Genomic DNA, 7,500 nt, shown 5'->3' on the forward strand with positions numbered 1-7,500 from the left:
GGCATGTAACCCGGGCAGGGCTGTTTGGCCTTTAGGCCTGTTTGTGTCCTCTGATGCCCAGATAAAGACATGTAATCCGGCTAGGCATATGTAAGTACCAGGCCAGGGCAGTGGCTTTTGTCCCAGGCCAGGCCAGTGGCTTTGTGGCCTATGTGCCTATGGGCCTTTTCTGGGTTAGCAGGCCCCTGTGGGGGAAAAAAAAAAAATGATTACCCAGGCCTGGCATGAACACTTGACCCGGTGATTGTGAGTCAAGCGCCCTAACCATTAAGCCATACAGCCTTTCGTGAGTAAAGAGACAGCGAGGTGAGGTCAAATTCTCCTTCCCCGTCCAATTAGTCCCATATTGGGCCACAGCTGGGGCTCATTGAGCCCTTGTTAGGGTTAGTTTGTTTGGTGGAGCAAACAAAGAGACACGGAGGAAGGCCGGAGAGAGAAGCTATGAGCAGCAGACCAAGACGCGACTGTGGGCTTTGTTGTAAACAGAATATCGTGCGGCTAGACCGACATTTAAAGGCTGTACATGGACTTAAGTTTGGTACTATGGAGTGGACGAACGCTATGCAATTTAGCCGGTTTTCGAGTGAGAGACAGCAGCCCGAATCGGGGCAGTATATGCAGCCTGACAACGGTGTTGAACCGCGGCCGGAGGACCCTGTGATTTTGGAGTGTTTTGAAAGTGAGTTGTCCGTGGAGCAGCAGCCTGTGGACGAGGGTGATCAGACGGCAGGTGCGTCGGCGGCGGCGGTGCAGCCAGTCAGTCAGGTCGGTAGTGAACTGTGCTCGGATCCGAGGGAGCAAGGCTGTGACGTGGCGACTTCCACGGAGAGCGAGAGTGATGAGGACGGCGGCGGCGTACCGTCCCGAATGGAGGTTTGGAGTAATGTAATTTTGACTGAATATGAACAATATATTACGGGTAGACAACCTTCAGTTAAACGAATTGACAATAGTCGCACCAGTATATCCCGAGTACGGGAATTCCTCCGCATTATGTCAGAGGGCAAGGCCGATGAAGGACTGTGTTTTCTGGATAACTACAGACGTGTGTATGAGTGGTATGGTCAATGTGATGACCGTGGTTTGGCACCATCCACGTTAAAAATGTACCGGGCCGATATTCGAGGTTTCCTGAATTATCTCATTCAGTTCCGGCCAAATGGTATGCAAGCTAAGGTCGTTGGAATTCGAAAGATGTTACTCTGCTTGGCGAAGATGGACAGGGACTCACGGCAGAGCCAGGCAACTCATAGGGCAAAATTCCGCCAACGCTGCAGGGACGAGGTGCTCAGCGCTGCGGAGTTAAAACGCTTTGTTGAGCTAAGCAATCAAGCCATTCCTTCAGTTCTCAGTAGGCTGGAGGTCCGTGCCACCTGCTCTGACAGGCGTAGGTTTGCAGCTCTCATGTCCAGCCGGTTGGCCATATTTAATGGCACTCGACGATCCCCAGTCACCATGTTTAGTGAGAGTGATTTCAATGAAGTAACCCCGGAAGGTGGGGGTTATCAGATGTGTGTAGCTAGCCACAAAACAAACTATAGCTTTGGGGAGTGCAGAATTGTTCTATGTCAGGAGGAATACACTTGGCTTAAACGATTCCATCAAATCAGGCCTCATCTGAGTGGAATGACCTCAGAAATAGAACTCTTCTTTTTCACATCCTGCGGTCAACCTTACGGTAATCTGTGTGAGTATGTGGGGCAAATCTTTGCAGAGTTTGGTATTGGAAGTAAAGTGACCTTCGGTACAATTCGACGCAGTGTTGCCACATTGAACTTTAACCAAGGCTTGGATACAGACCGAGGAACTGTGGCTGACCATATGTGTCACTCTCTGGAAACGCAGGCACGCCACTACCGGTACCACAATTTGCCCAAAAATGCCAGCCGGGCCCGGGCACTGATTGAGGGACAAATCAATAAATGATTAACTGATTAATTAAAGCATATTTGTTTGAAATTCACCCTTGTATTTGTGTCATTTATGCATTAAAATGATTAAAAATGTGTTTCAAAATACATTTACCTGGACTCCCAATATGAAGCCCCAGTACTTTAAAAAATTCACTGGAGTGCGCCAAAGCTACAATATATATGGAGGATTCTAAAATCCATTTACCTTTGGCGCCCTCCGGTGAATTTTCCCCAGTAGTGGGGCTCCATAGTGGGATTTAATATTAGAATGACCGGTAAAAGTATTTAAAACCGTTTTATAAATTTTGGGTGACCAGGTGCACACGGGTCTTTTGGGTGACCAGGTGCACACGGGTCTTTTGGGTGACCAGGTGCACATGGGATTAATAGCAATCTGCATCCATCGCAATTTCTTAAAGTGCCCATAAAGCACCAAGGACGGCCCCGACCGAGACAGGGCCGTAGTGGGGCACTCCCCTAGCGGGCTATAGCAATAGAATGACGGGTAAAAATATTTAAAACCGTTTTATAATTTTTGGGTGACCAGGTGCACACGGGTCTTTTGGGTGACCAGGTGCACACGGGTCTTTTGGGTGACCAGGTGCACATGGGATTAATAGCAATCTGCATCCATCGCAATTTCTTAAAGTGCCCATAAAGCACCAAGGACGGCCCCGACCGAGACAGGGCCGTAGTGGAGCACTCCCCTAGCGGGCTATAGCAATAGAATGACGGGTAAAAATATTTAAAACCGTTTTATAAATTTTGGGTGACCAGGTGCACACGGGTCTTTTGGGTGACCAGGTGCACACGGGTCTTTTGGGTGACCAGGTGCACATGGGATTAATAGCAATCTGCATCCATCGCAATTTCTTAAAGTGCCCATAAAGCACCAAGGACGGCCCCGACCGAGACAGGGCCGTAGTGGGGCACTCCCCTAGCGGGCTATAGCAATAGAATGACGGGTAAAAATATTTAAAACCGTTTTATAAATTTTGGGTGACCAGGTGCACACGGGTCTTTTGGGTGACCAGGTGCACACGGGTCTTTTGGGTGACCAGGTGCACATGGGATTAATAGCAATCTGCATCCATCGCAATTTCTTAAAGTGCCCATAAAGCACCAAGGACGGCCCCGACCGAGACAGGGCCGTAGTGGGGCACTCCCCTAGCGGGCTATAGCAATAGAATGACGGGTAAAAATATTTAAAACCGTTTTATAAATTTTTGGTGACCAGGTGCACATGGGCCGTTTGGGTGACCAGGTGCACATGTGATTAATAGCAATCTGCATCCATCGCAATTTCTTAAAGTGCCCATAAAGCACCAAGGACGGCCCCGACCGAGACAGGGCCGTAGTGGGGCACTCCCCTAGCGGGCTATATCAATAGAATGACGGGTAAAAATATTTAAAACCGTTTTATAAATTTTGGGTGACCAGGTGCACACGGGTCTTTTGGGTGACCAGGTGCACACGGGTCTTTTGGGTGACCAGGTGCACATGGGATTAATAGCAATCTGCATCCATCGCAATTTCTTAAAGTGCCCATAAAGCACCAAGGACGGCCCCGACCGAGACAGGGCCGTAGTGGGGCACTCCCCTAGCGGGCTATAGCAATAGAATGACGGGTAAAAATATTTAAAACCGTTTTATAAATTTTGGGTGACCAGGTGCACACGGGTCTTTTGGGTGACCAGGTGCACACGGGTCTTTTGGGTGACCAGGTGCACATGGGATTAATAGCAATCTGCATCCATCGCAATTTCTTAAAGTGCCCATAAAGCACCAAGGACGGCCCCGACCGAGACAGGGCCGTAGTGGGGCACTCCCCTAGCGGGCTATAGCAATAGAATGACGGGTAAAAATATTTAAAACCGTTTTATAAATTTTGGGTGACCAGGTGCACACGGGTCTTTTGGGTGACCAGGTGCACACGGGTCTTTTGGGTGACCAGGTGCACATGGGATTAATAGCAATCTGCATCCATCGCAATTTCTTAAAGTGCCCATAAAGCACCAAGGACGGCCCCGACCGAGACAGGGCCGTAGTGGGGCACTCCCCTAGCGGGCTATAGCAATAGAATGACGGGTAAAAATATTTAAAACCGTTTTATAATTTTTGGGTGACCAGGTGCACACGGGTCTTTTGGGTGACCAGGTGCACACGGGTCTTTTGGGTGACCAGGTGCACATGGGATTAATAGCAATCTGCATCCATCGCAATTTCTTAAAGTGCCCATAAAGCACCAAGGACGGCCCCGACCGAGACAGGGCCGTAGTGGGGCACTCCCCTAGCGGGCTATAGCAATAGAATGACGGGTAAAAATATTTAAAACCGTTTTATAAATTTTGGGTGACCAGGTGCACACGGGTCTTTTGGGTGACCAGGTGCACACGGGTCTTTTGGGTGACCAGGTGCACATGGGATTAATAGCAATCTGCATCCATCGCAATTTCTTAAAGTGCCCATAAAGCACCAAGGACGGCCCCGACCGAGACAGGGCCGTAGTGGGGCACTCCCCTAGCGGGCTATAGCAATAGAATGACGGGTAAAAATATTTAAAACCGTTTTATAAATTTTGGGTGACCAGGTGCACACGGGTCTTTTGGGTGACCAGGTGCACACGGGTCTTTTGGGTGACCAGGTGCACATGGGATTAATAGCAATCTGCATCCATCGCAATTTCTTAAAGTGCCCATAAAGCACCAAGGACGGCCCCGACCGAGACAGGGCCGTAGTGGGGCACTCCCCTAGCGGGCTATAGCAATAGAATGACGGGTAAAAATATTTAAAACCGTTTTATAAATTTTGGGTGACCAGGTGCACACGGGTCTTTTGGGTGACCAGGTGCACACGGGTCTTTTGGGTGACCAGGTGCACATGGGATTAATAGCAATCTGCATCCATCGCAATTTCTTAAAGTGCCCATAAAGCACCAAGGACGGCCCCGACCGAGACAGGGCCGTAGTGGGGCACTCCCCTAGCGGGCTATAGCAATAGAATGACGGGTAAAAATATTTAAAACCGTTTTATAAATTTTGGGTGACCAGGTGCACACGGGTCTTTTGGGTGACCAGGTGCACACGGGTCTTTTGGGTGACCAGGTGCACATGGGATTAATAGCAATCTGCATCCATCGCAATTTCTTAAAGTGCCCATAAAGCACCAAGGACGGCCCCGACCGAGACAGGGCCGTAGTGGGGCACTCCCCTAGCGGGCTATAGCAATAGAATGACGGGTAAAAATATTTAAAACAGTTTTATAATTTTTGGGTGACCAGGTGCACACGGGTCTTTTGGGTGACCAGGTGCACACGGGTCTTTTGGGTGACCAGGTGCACACGGGTCTTTTGGGTGACCAGGTGCACACGGGTCTTTTGGGTGACCAGGTGCACACGGGTCTTTTGGGTGACCAGGTGCACACGGGTCTTTTGGGTGACCAGGTGCACACGGGTCTTTTGGGTGACCAGGTGCACACGGGTCTTTTGGGTGACCAGGTGCACGCCGGCCTTTGGGTGACCAGGTGCACACGGGTCTTTTGGGTGACCAGGTGCACACGGGTCTTTTGGGTGACCAGGTGCACGCCGGCCTTTGGGTGACCAGGTGCACGCCGGCCTTTGGGTGACCAGGTGCACACGGGTCTTTTGGGTGACCAGGTGCACGCCGGCCTTTGGGTGACCAGGTGCACGCCGGCCTTTGGGTGACCAGGTGCACACGGGTCTTTTGGGTGACCAGGTGCACACGGGTCTTTTGGGTGACCAGGTGCACGCCGGCCTTTGGGTGACCAGGTGCACACGGGTCTTTTGGGTGACCAGGTGCACGCCGGCCTTTGGGTGACCAGGTGCACGCCGGCCTTTGGGTGACCAGGTGCACACGGGTCTTTTGGGTGACCAGGTGCACACGGGTCTTTTGGGTGACCAGGTGCACGCCGGCCTTTGGGTGACCAGGTGCACACGGGTCTTTTGGGTGACCAGGTGCACGCCGGCCTTTGGGTGACCAGGTGCACACGGGTCTTTTGGGTGACCAGGTGCACGCCGGCCTTTGGGTGACCAGGTGCACACGGGTCTTTTGGGTGACCAGGTGCACGCCGGCCTTTGGGTGACCAGGTGCACACGGGTCTTTTGGGTGACCAGGTGCACGCCGGCCTTTGGGTGACCAGGTGCACACGGGTCTTTTGGGTGACCAGGTGCACGCCGGTCCTTTTGGGTGACCAGGTGCACAAGTTCCATTTGGGTGACCAGGTGCACGCGGTTCATAACAGCGCGGTTATCTGCTTTAATGTCCGAGGAGGGGTGCTTAAGTGTGGGTGCCCTGGTTCACCTGGTATGCGAGGTTGTGGAGGTGGGGGGGGTCCCCTGCTGGTATCATCCCCGAAATAGAGGGGTGATACCCGGGTGGTGAGTAAGGGCCTACAAGCCTGGAGGTCAATAGCTCCAGGGGGTAAGCTCTACTGTCATGTCCGTAAATAGAGTGGTGTTACCCGGGTTTTGAACCATATTTAAATTTTTGGGTTACCAGATGCACGTTTTCAATCACCAGTTGCACGGAGGATTAATAGCAATCTGCATCCATCGCAATTTCTTAAAGTGTCCATAAAGCACCAAGGACGGCCCCGACCGAGACAGGGCCGTAGTGGGGCACTCCCCTAGCGGGCTATATCAATAGAATGACCGGTAAAATGATTTAAAACAGTTTTATAATTTTTGGGTTACCAGATGCACGTTTTCAATCACCAGTTGCACGGAGGATTAATAGCAATCTGCATCCATCGTGATTTCTTAAAGTGTCTAAAAAGCACCCAAGGACGGCCCTGACAGAGAGAGGGCCGTAGTGGGGCACTCCCCTAGCGGGCTATATCAATAGAATGACCGGTAAAATGATTTAAAACAGTTTTATAATTTTTGGGTTACCAGATGCACGTTTTCAATCACCAGTTGCACGGAGGATTAATAGCAATCTGCATCCATCGTGATTTCTTAAAGTGTCTAAAAAGCACCCAAGGACGGCCCTGACAGAGAGAGGGCCGTAGTGGGGCACTCCCCTAGCGGGCTATATCAATAGAATGACGGGTAAAAGTATTTAAAACCGTTTTATAATTTTTGGGTTACCAGATGCACGTTTTCAATCACCAGGTGCACGGAGGAAAATGAGCATTTGCATCCATAGTCATGTCTTAAACCGTCCATAAAGCACTCTTGGCCGGCCCCGGCAGAGAGAGAAAGAGATGGTGGAAAAAAAAAAAATCATCATCAGACCTTCCATAAATAATTCGGGCCGGCCCCCATTGCTAAAGGTCCGTAGTAGGGTGCGCCATAAGCGGACATGAATAGATGGAACACCGCTAACCGCATAGAGAACCGTGTTTTGGGTGACCAGGTGCACGTTTTCAATCACCAGTTGCACATTTTCAATCACCAGTTGCACGGAGGATTAATAGCAATCTGCATCCATCGCGATTTCTTAAAGTGTCTATAAAGCACTCAGGACGGCCCCGACCGAGACAGGGCCTTAGTGGGGTGCTCCCATAGCGGGCAACAATGAGAGGGGTGCCTTTAAATTCATTTTGAACCATATTTGAAATTTTGGGT

Source organism: Oncorhynchus mykiss, chromosome 30 (assembly GCF_057628025.1).
Source record: "Oncorhynchus mykiss isolate SJ-2025 chromosome 30, ASM5762802v1, whole genome shotgun sequence".
In the NCBI taxonomy this organism is placed as follows: Eukaryota; Metazoa; Chordata; class Actinopteri; order Salmoniformes; family Salmonidae; genus Oncorhynchus; species Oncorhynchus mykiss.